This window comes from Saccopteryx bilineata, chromosome 6 (assembly GCF_036850765.1).
Source record: "Saccopteryx bilineata isolate mSacBil1 chromosome 6, mSacBil1_pri_phased_curated, whole genome shotgun sequence".
Lineage (NCBI taxonomy): Eukaryota > Metazoa > Chordata > Mammalia > Chiroptera > Emballonuridae > Saccopteryx > Saccopteryx bilineata.
Window position 1 is genome coordinate 152,882,278 of NC_089495.1, and position 11,603 is coordinate 152,893,880.

Below are 11,603 nucleotides of genomic sequence, written 5' to 3' on the forward strand. Positions count from 1 at the left end.
AAAGAGAGAGGAACATCAAGCTGCTCCTGTATGTTCCTTGACTGGGGATTGAACCCACAACCTTCTTGTTTCAGAATGATGCACTTAACCGACTAAGCTAACTGGCCAGGGCAAAAGAGAATCTTTAAAGCAGTCACTTTCCTACAAGGGAGCTCCTATGAGGCTGTCAGATGATTTCTCAACAGAAACTTTGCAGACCAGAATGGGTGGCAAGAACTGTTTAAAGTGATGAAAAGCAAAGGCCTACAACCAAGATGATTTTACCCAGCAGAACTATCATTTAGAATTGAAGGACAGATAAAGAGCTTCCCAGACACAAAAAAGCTAAAGGAGTTCATTACAACCAAACCAGTAGTATAAGAAATGTTAAAGGGTTTTCCTTAAAAAGAAGAAAAGGTAATAAAATATGAACAACAAAATAACATTAAATATACCTCTATCAGATATTGAAACTATAATACAAAATAAACGAGTAAGTACAACAGAAACAGACCCATAAATACAGAGAACATTTTGAGAGTTGCCAGAAGGAAGGAGGCTTGAGAGGATGGGTGAAAAAGGTGATGGGATTAAGAAGTACAAATTAATTTTTACAGAATAGACATGGGGATATTTATATACAGCATAAGGAATACAGTCAATAATAGTCTAGCCCAGGCCAGTAGACTCAGTGGTAGAGCATTGGCCTGACGTGTGGGAGTCCAGGGTTCGAGTTCTGGCCAGGGCACACAGGAGAAGCGCCCATCTGCTTCTCCACCCTTCCCCCCTCTTTCCTCTCTGTCTCTCTCTTCCCCTCCTGCAACCAAGGCTCCATTGGAGCAAAGTTGGACCGGGCACGGAGGATGGCTCCATGGCCTCAGCCTCAGGTACAAGAATGGCTCCAGCCACAAAGGAGCAAGGCTGCCAACGGGAAAGCCTTGACACCTGGTGGGCATGCCGGGTGGAACTCAGTCAGGTGCAAGTCTGTCTCTCTGCCTCCCTGCTTCTCACTTCAGAAATATAAAAAAAAATAAAATAAAATAATAATATTCTATGTATTGAATATTATGAATATTATGAAACTAACTATGTACAGTTTCAAGTTATGTAATGTTTAAACACTGAGGTGTACACCTGAAACTAATATAATAGTGTATGTCAACTATAATTGAAAAATAAAAAATAATTTTTAAAAATTAAATAAATAAAAATCTTGGTTCAACAAAGAGATTGTTAGAAAATCTTCTAGTTCTTTAGTGAGTTTATAGCTATAAATCAATGACTAAGAAGACAAACAATTTCCTATTGTAATACTGCATTGCCTAGAAATGTGTTGGATTTTTTCTTTTAATTTCTTTCTTTTTTTTTAAGTGAGAGGAGGGGAAATAGTGAGACAGACTCCTACATACTCCCAAACCAGGATCCAACCAGCAAACCTAGTCTTGGGCTGATGCTCAAGTACCGAGCTATCTTCAGCGCCCAGGACAAATGCTCAAACTAATGAAGCCACTGGTTGTGGGAGGAAAGAGACAGAGGAGGGGGAGAGGGAAGGAAGGAGAAGCAGATGGTTGCTTCTCATGTGTGCCCTGACTGGGGATTGCACTTGGGATGTCTGCACGCCACACTAATGCCATATGCCAGGGCCATATGTGTTGGATTCTAAAGAAAGGTGGTCTTTGGGTTGATAGTACTCCCTCTTCTCAGGCTTCTGACCCTTGAATAAAACATTTTTTCTTATGCAACACTTGTCTCTCAAGGACTGGCTTTCAACTTGACAGGCATTCAAATCTGATTTATTTAATTTTTTAAAATTTATTTTAGAGAGAGAGGAAGGAAGAAAGAGACAGAGAGAGAGAAACATCAATTTGTTGTTCCACCTATTCATGCTGTCATTGGTTGATTCTTGTACGTGCCCCTACTGGGGATCAAACCCACAACCTCAGCATGTTGGGAGGATGCTCTAATCAAATGAGCTACTTACTTGGCCAAGGCCCATTGGTTGTTTCTTGTATGTGCCTTGACTGGGATTGTAACCACACAACCTTGGTGTTCTGGGGACATTCTAAACAACTAAGCCACCTGACCAGAGAGAGGTTTTTATCATCATCCATAAAAAAGATGTGAGGGTCATACATATCATTGTGGAGTCCTGATACATCAGGTTATTTACTACTACAATGATTTGCTACCAAAAATATAAGTGAAATTATATTGAAAGTAACACAGTTTCCAATTTTTTGGCATGCATTATGGTTCATGCCTTTCCAAAATGAAGTAAGAATTTGGAAAATCACATGTAATGTCTTCTACCTGGGTTCTTATGCAAAAATAAATAAATAAATGGAGTTCCTCGGTGCTCTTGGAGAAGCAAGAGAGCTGCTGGTGCTTTGGCAGAAACTGCCAAGCACCTCGGTTAGACTGGAGCGGCTGGACCACCGGTAATGCCACAGGATGGGCTATCCCAAGGAAGTTCTTCAAGGGCACATCATTAGGAAATAAGATGATCCTTAGGTTGTGTTAGCAATAAATAAATAGGTAGATAGATAAATAATAAAGATTTCCTTATTTCTGTTTCTGAATGTGACAGACCCTTAAAGAAAGTCATGATCCTTATCCCACCCACACAGAAGACAGGGCTGCCCGCATGCACAGCAGGTCCTCATGGGATTAAGGGTCCAGGGAGGCTCAGGATGGGCTACCACGTTAGGGTGGGCTGAATCTGCAGGGATCCATGCAGGGAGGGATTCCTATAACTACCTGAGGGGCCCCGGAGTGACCAGCGTCGGGGGGACAGATGATTCTTATATTTAATGATGGAAACAACCCCTGTGGGTGTTAGGGACCATTATAATTAAATTCCTTTGATATGAAATGCAAAATAATCCACTGAGCGTTATGTGATGTCCAAAGGACAAAAGGTGACAAAAGTAGAATGGGAACTTATTTTTCCCTACTGGCCCCAAGGCATTTTCACGAATCCAAACTTCCCATCTGGTATAAACTGCTTCTGTACTCACCTGCTTATCCATTTTATACTACCTGTATATCCTCAAATACCATAACTTCTTTGAGAATGAAATTACATCACTCTGCTAAGACAAAATAAACTATTTTGAACAGCTCTAAACAAAAATGGCATGTCTTAATATATTTTATATTTTTAAAATTAGGACACTTTCTGAGGGAGCTGATAAGAGTACAACGCCATGAGCTTGGTCATGTTGAATTAACTGAATCCCCAGAGCGTTTGTGAATTGTACCTTCCTCAGTGTCCCTGCCCAGGTCTCACTTTTACTAACATTCTGTGTTAGGTCTAAAAAGATATATGAGCTTCATAGATCAAATTCTAGTGCAAGGAAACATCTCTGCAAAATAAGATAAAAAATATCTCCAGGAGATGACGTCAGAGTAATGGCGGGGTAGGAAGCGATACTGATAAATCTCCCCCAAAACTCAACAAGATCTTCAACCAGAAACAGAAAAACCTATACTTGGAGCTTCCAGATGCTTCACAATACACCCAAAGGTATGATTGAGTGAAAAATTGGCTAAATATATAACCAAACCCCGAAGGAAAAAGGGAGTAAGAAATGCTCCGCCTTCCTCACTAACCTAAACAGGGCGGCTTTCTCTGGTAACTGTGAATATAGAAACTGAGGCGGGCAAAGGGGGTGAATAGATCCAGGCCGCCGCGGCACAAACGGCCGAACCAGGCTGTGGCACACAGATCAAAGCCGAGGAAAATCTGATCCTGTGGCAACCCGGGCAATACAAGCTAACACTCGCGCCAAACCCAAACAAAGAAAGACAAGCGGAGCGGCCATTTTACCCGGTCTCCTGGTCGGTGCGCAGTTAGTGGGCGAGAATTTCTTCCTAGGCCCCGAGGGTGGGTGCCCGTGTTGCCCCACGGAGAGGCAGGGTCAGAGGCCTTTCTGTGGGCCGAGGACAGAGTCTCTGGGCAGCCCCAGCGCCCTGGGAAAGCCACGCATGGGAGGGAGTGAGAACTACTACCAACGGTGGAGATTTTCTGTGCTGGTGAGGGTTTCACTCAGAGGGAACCGCGGCCGGCCTCATATCCTGGTGTGCGCACACAGATAAGGAGTGAGCGATTCCTCCGAGTGCCTCCGCAGTGCGCGCCCGTGTTATCGCAGAGAGGGGCAGAGTCAGGGGCCTTTGTGTGGGCCAAAGCGGAATCTCGAGCCGCCCCAGCGCCTTGCAAAAGCCGCGCACGGGGACGGAGCGAGACTCAATTCCAACGCTGCAACTTTTCCCTGCGGTTGGGGGTTTCACTCAGAGCGTGAGACTGCTGGCTGGATATCCTGGTCGCAGACAGTGAGTGAGAGTTTCCTCCAAGCATCCCCCAGAAGTGGGCGCCCGCTTGTGTTACCGGACAGAGTGGCAGAGCCAGTGGTCTTTGAGTGGGCGGAAAGCCCGCCTGATTATGCTAGCAGCTCTGACTGACTGAGCCTTACCCAGAGCCCTGTGCTGAGTGGAAATAGAGTGGGGAGTTGCCAGCTCTTTGAGCCTCTTACTATCCAGGCAGAGGCAGCAGCAACCCCATAGCTGGATTATCAGGCTACTAATTGAGGAAGGAAAGACTAGGAAAAAGGCTCCAGGAACACGGACTCTCTCACTGTCAGAGCCTATAAATGCTAATGAGCCTCGACTCCCACGAGACTAAAGCACAATACATGACATTGCCATAGAGACTTATCAACTGCAAGCCTCTACCTGAGCGTGCCAAAGGGGCAGAACCTGGGGTACAGAGTCACCGACCAGGAAGAGGGAGAGAAAAGAAAAAGCAAGAAGATAACCTCTCAAAATCAAGAATAATCTGCAGACTTTATAACCTATCACATTTTATTATATTTGTTCGTTTGTTTCTCTTATCTTCATTCTTGATACTTTTTTTTCTTCCTCCAATTTGGCCGATTAACTCTCTACTGGTCTTACTCTCTCCTCTCCTTGAACTACACTACCCATAAGTGTTACATCTCCCATTATCTTTTCTCTTCTCTTCCTTTCTCTCTATGAGGGTTGCACTCCAAAACCCTTAACTCTCTCTCTCTCTCCTTTCTTTTTTCTTCTTTTAGTGGTTCCCTCTTTTTTTCTCTCTCTCTCTTTCTTTTCTCCCTCTATATTAGTTTCTTCATTTCTCCTTTACATCTCCTCTCATTCAAACCTCAATAACAAACAAATTATCTTATCTGGGACTCAAACCTATGTTTGTGGCATTTTGGGGGGTTTTTACTTCACCTTCTTAACTCACTAGCAGTGCTCCCATCCCTAGCTCTCCATATTATCTAATTCTTGTTCCACTAAATACAATAGTAAGTTTTTAATTTGTCCCCCATTTTTCCGTTTTCCTCTTATTCCTCTCATCATAACTCTTAGACAACCAACACCTAAAAGCAAATCATTTTATTCTTGACCCAAATTTTTTCCTTATTTGCTTTTTGTGGGTCCATACGCTCTTTTTTTTTTTTTTTCCTTTTTTTTTGTTTTTTTTTTTTTTTTTTTCTTTTTTTCTTTTTTGCCCCTTTATTACTTTTCCCCAGTTCAGGCCCTCCATCACAGGCATTGTTTGTTATAACTCACAGTCCACCACAAGATTTTCTCAAGAAAGAGGGGAGAGGAGAGGAGAGGAAAAAAGGAGGGGGGGAATAATTTCCTTTTTTTAAAAATTTTTATTTTATTTTATTTTTCTTTATTTCATTATTAATTTTTAAAAAAAAAACTCTTTTCGATTTTTTATTTTTTTTTATATTTTTAACTTTTTATTCTTTATTAAATCTCACTAATACTATCAACAAAACCACCCTCAGATGCCATTAAGGAAGAGAAAATTGAATATCATGGATACAAAAGAAAGAGAGGTAACACAGCTAGATGAGGAAAAATCTATGGAGAAAAAATTTAATATATTGGAAACCTTGGAGCTAAATGACAGAGAATTCAAGATAGAAATCCTAAAAATCCTCCGAGATATACAAGAAAACACAGAAAGGCAATATAGGGAGCTCAGAAAACAACTCAATGAACACAAAGAATATATGTCCAAGGAAATTGAAACTATAAAAACAAATCAAACAGAGATGAAAAACTCAATTCACGAGCTGAAAAACGAAGTAACAAGCTTAGCTAATAGAACAGGTCAGATAGAAGAGAGGATTAGTGAAATAGAAGACAAGCAACTTGAGGCACAACAGAGAGAAGAAGAAAGAGACTCAAAAATTAAAAAAAATGAGATAGCCCTACAAGAATTATCTGACTCCATCAAAAAGAATAACATAAGAATAATAGGTATATCAGAGGGAGAAGAGAGAGAAAATGGAATGGAGAACATACTCAAACAAATAATAGATGAGAACTTCCCAAGCCTGTGGAAAGAACTAAAGCCTCAAGTTCAAGAAGCAAACAGAACTCCAAGTTTTCTTAACCCCAACAAACCTACTCCAAGGCATATCATAATGAAATTGACACAAACCAACAGCAAAGAAAAAATTCTCAAGGCAGCCAGGGAAAAGAAGAATACAACATATAAAGGAAGGCCCATTAGATTATCATCAGATTTCTCAGCAGAAACTCTACAAGCTAGAAGAGAGTGGACCCCAATATTTAAAGTCCTGAAAGAGAGGAACTTTCAGCCACGAATACTATACCCATCAAAGCTATCCTTCAAATACGAAGGAGAAATAAAAACATTCACAGATACAGAAAAGATGAGGGAATTTATCATCAGAAAACCCCCACTCCAGGAATTACTAAAGGGGGTTCTCCAATCAGATACAAAGAACAAAAAAAAACAGAGCCACAAGTAAAAGCTCCAAGAAGAACACAATAAAACCAAATTTAAACTGTGACAACAACAAAAAGAAAGAGGGGGAGAAGACGGAGATTAACAGTAGCAAAGGACGATGGAGTGCAAAAGTACTCACAAAATAGTTCGCTACAATGAACAGGGTAGGGACCCTTTTCATTACTCAAAGGTAACCACCATTGAAAAAACCACCACAGAAGCACATGAGATAAAAAAGATAGCAACAGAGGAAAGATGTATGGAATACAACCAAATAAAAACAAAAGATAGAAAAACGAAAGAGAAGGATCAAACAAGACACGATACTAACAGAAAGCAAGATATAAAATGGCAATAGGAAACTCACAAGTATCAATAATTACACTAAATGTAAACGGATTAAACTCACCAATAAAAAGGCACAGAGTAGCAGAATGGATTAAAAAACAAAATCCAACTGTATGCTGCCTACAGGAAACTCATCTAAGTAACAAGGATAAAAACAAATTCAAAGTGAAAGGCTGGAAAACAATACTCCAAGCAAATAACATCCAAAAAAAAGCAGGTGTAGCAATACTCATATCGGATAATGCTGACTACAAGACAGCAAAAGTACTCAGAGACAAAAATGGCCATTTCATAATGGCTAAGGGGACACTGAATCAAGAAGACATAACAATTCTTAATATATATGCACCAAACCAAGGAGCACCAAAATATATAAGACAGCTACTTATTGATCTTAAAACAAAAACTGACAAAAATACAATCATACTTGGAGACCTCAATACACCGCTGACGGCTCTAGATCGGTCATCCAAACAGAGAATCAACAAAGACATAGTGGCCTTAAACAAAACACTAGAGCCCCTGGATATGATAGACATCTACAGGACATTTCATCCCAAAGTGACTGAGTATACATTTTTCTCCAGTGTACATGGATCATTCTCAAGAATTGACCATATGTTGGGCCACAAAAACAACATCAGCAAATTCAGAAAAATTGAAGTTGTACCAAGCATATTTTCTGATCATAAAGCCTTGAAACTAGAATTCAACTGCAAAAAAGAGGAAAAAAATCCCACAAAAATGTGGAAACTAAACAACATACTTTTAAAAAATGAATGGGTCAAAGAAGAAATAAGTGCAGAGATCAAAAGATATATACAGACTAATGAAAATGACAATACGACATATCAGAATCTATGGGATGCAGCAAAAGCAGTGATAAGAGGGAAGTTCATATCGCTTCAGGCATATATGAACAAACAAGAGAGAGCCCAAGTGAACCACTTAACTTCCCACCTTAAGGAACTAGAAAAAGAAGAACAAAGACAACCCAAAACCAGCCGAAGAAAGGAAATAATAAAAATCAGAGCAGAAATAAATGAATTAGAGAACAGAAAAACTATAGAAAAAATTAATAGAACAAGGAGCTGGTTCTTTGAAAAGATCAACAAAATTGACAAACCCTTGGCAAGACTTACCAAGGAAAAAAGAGAAAGAACTCATATAAACAAAATCCAAAATGAAAGAGGAGAAATCACCACGGACACTGTAGATATACAAAGAATTATTGTAGAATACTATGAAAAACTTTATGCCACTAAATTCAACAACCTAGAAGAAATGGATAAATTCCTAGAAAAATACAACCTTCCTAGACTGAGTCAAGAAGAAGCAGAAAGCCTAAACAGACCTATCAGTAGAGAAGAAATAGAAAAAAACATTAAAAACCTCCCCAAAAATAAAAGTCCAGGCCCTGACGGCTATACCAGCGAATTTTATCAAACCTTCAAAGAAGACTTGGTTCCTATTCTACTCAAAGTCTTCCAAAAAATTGAAGAAGAAGCAATACTTCCAAACACATTTTATGAGGCCAACATAACCCTCATACCAAAACCAGGCAAGGATGGCACAAAAAAAGAAAACTACAGACCAATATCTCTAATGAATACAGATGCTAAAATACTAAACAAAATACTAGCAAATCGAATACAACAACATATTAAAAAAATAATACATCATGATCAAGTGGGATTCATCCCAGAATCTCAAGGATGGTTCAACATACGTAAAACGGTTAATGTAATACACCATATCAACAAAACAAAGAACAAAAACCACATGATCTTATCAATAGATGCAGAAAAGGCTTTCGATAAAATACAACACAATTTTATGTTTAAGACTCTCAACAAAATGGGTATAGAAGGAAAATATCTCAACATGATAAAGGCCATATATGATAAACCATCAGCTAACATCATATTAAATGGCACTAAACTGAAGGCTTTCCCCCTTAAATCAGGAACAAGACAGGGTTGTCCACTCTCTCCACTCTTATTTAATGTGGTACTAGAGGTTCTCGCCACAGCAATCAGACAAGACAAAGAAATAAAAGGCATCCATATCGGAAAAGAAGTAAAGGTATCACTTTTTGCAGATGATATGATCCTATACATCGAAAACCCCAAAGAATCCACAAAAAGACTACTAGAAACAATAAGCCAATACAGTAAGGTCTCAGGATACAAAATTAACATACAGAAGTCAATAGCCTTTCTATATGCCAACAATGAAACAACTGAGAAGGAACTCAAAAGAATAATCCCCTTCACGATTGCAACAAAAAAAATAAAATACTTAGGAATAAACATAACAAAGAATGTAAAGGACTTATATAATGAAAACTATAAACCATTGTTAAGGGAAATCGAAAAAGATATAATGAGATGGAAGAATATACCTTGTTCTTGGCTAGGAAGAATAAATATTATCAAGATGGCTATATTACCCAAAGCAATATACAAATTTAATGCAATTCCCATCAAACTTCCAATGACGTTTTTTAAAGAAATAGAGCAAAAAATCATCAGATTTATATGGAACTATAAAAAACCCCGAATAGCCAAAGCAATCCTAAAGAAAAAGAATGAAGCTGGGGGCATAACAATACCTGACTTCAAACTCTATTATAGGGCCACGACAATCAAAACAGCATGGTATTGGCAGAAAAATAGACACTCAGACCAATGGAACAGAATAGAAAGTCCAGAAATAAAGCCACATATATATAGTCAAATAATTTTTGATAAAGGGGCCAACAACACACAATGGAGAAAAGAAAGCCTCTTCAATAAATGGTGCTGGGAAAACTGGAAAGCCACATGCAAAAGAATGAAACTGGACTACAGTCTCTCTCCCTGTACAAAAATTAACTCAAAATGGATCAAAGATCTAAACATAAGACCTGAAACAATTAAGTACATAGAAGAAGACATAGGTACTCAACTCATGGATCTGGGTTTTAAAGAGCATTTTATGAATTTGACTCCACAGGCAAGAGAAGTGAAGGCAAAAATTAATGAATGGGACTACATCAGACTAAGAAGTTTTTGCTCAGCAAGAGAAACTGATAACAAAATAAACAGAAAGCCAACTAAATGGGAAATGATATTTTCAAACAACAGCTCAGATAAGGGCCTAATATCCAAAATATACAAAGAACTCATAAAACTCAACAACAAACAAACAAACAATCCAATAAAAAAATGGGAAGAGGATATGAATAGACACTTCTCCCAGGAAGAAATACAAATGGCCAACAGATATATGAAAAGATGCTCATCTTCTTTAGCTATTAGAGAAATGCAAATCAAAACGGCAATGAGATACCACCTCACACCTGTTCGATTAGCTGTTATTAGCAAGTCAGGTAATAGCAAATGTTGGAGAGGCTGTGGAGAAAAAGGAACCCTCATACACTGTTGGTGGGAATGTAAAGTAGTACAACCATTATGGAAGAAAGTATGGTGGTTCCTCAAAAAACTGCAAATAGAACTACCTTATGACCCAGCAATCCCTCTACTGGGTATATATCCCCAAAACTCAGAAACATTGATACGTAAAGACACATGCAGCCCCATGTTTATTGCAGCATTGTTCACAGTGGCCAGGACATGGAAACAACCAAAAAGCCCATCAATAGATGACTGGATAAAGAAGATGTGGCACATATACACTATGGAATACTACTCAGCCATAAGAAATGATGACATCGGAACATTTACAGCAAAATGGTGGGATCTTGATAACATGATACGAAGCGAAATAAGTAAATCAGAAAAAAACAGGAACTGTATTATTCCATACGTAGGTGGGACATAATACTGAAACTAAGAGACATTGACAAGAGTGTGGTGGTTACGGGGGGGAGGGGGGAATGGGAGAGGGATAGGGGGTGGGGAGGGGCACAAAGACAACAAGATAGAAGGTGACAGAGGACAATCTGACTTTGGGTGGTGGGTATGCAACATAATTGAACGACAAGATAACCTGGACTTGTTATCTTTGAATATATGTATCCTGATTTATTGATGTCACCCCATTAAAAAAATAAAATTATAAAAATAAAAAATAAAAATAAAAAATAAATATCTCCAAATAATCAAAAGCACAAGACTAAGTTTACTGGTACTTTTCCAAGGGCTTTATGTCTGTTTAGTACAGAAATCACCATAATACTTGTCTCTCTAAATTGTTGAGTTTTTAAAAGTTTTGTGGCAATATTTTGGTATTTTACCTACTTATAGAAAGTTCTCAGACAGCTTTCCTCACCGGATAACAATTACACAAAGAATGACATGAAAATCCCAGTTATTTGCCAGTTGGCTGGAGAAAAGAGTCAAGTTTGGGTGCTGGATGATTAATACTGAGAAAATATTAATAGTGATGATAGCAGTGTTTACCTAAAATGCAAAGAGAGGGACTAAATGTCATATGACGTCCCAAACCTGACTCTCAAAATGTATTATCAATG

The 11,603-nt window shown here is 38.7% G+C and overlaps 1 pseudogene; it reads left to right on the forward strand.

The window, feature by feature from the left end:
- LOC136307826 (GTPase IMAP family member 7-like) overlaps positions 1-11,603 on the forward strand; it is a 128,451-nt pseudogene that overhangs the window by 96,449 nt on the left and 20,399 nt on the right.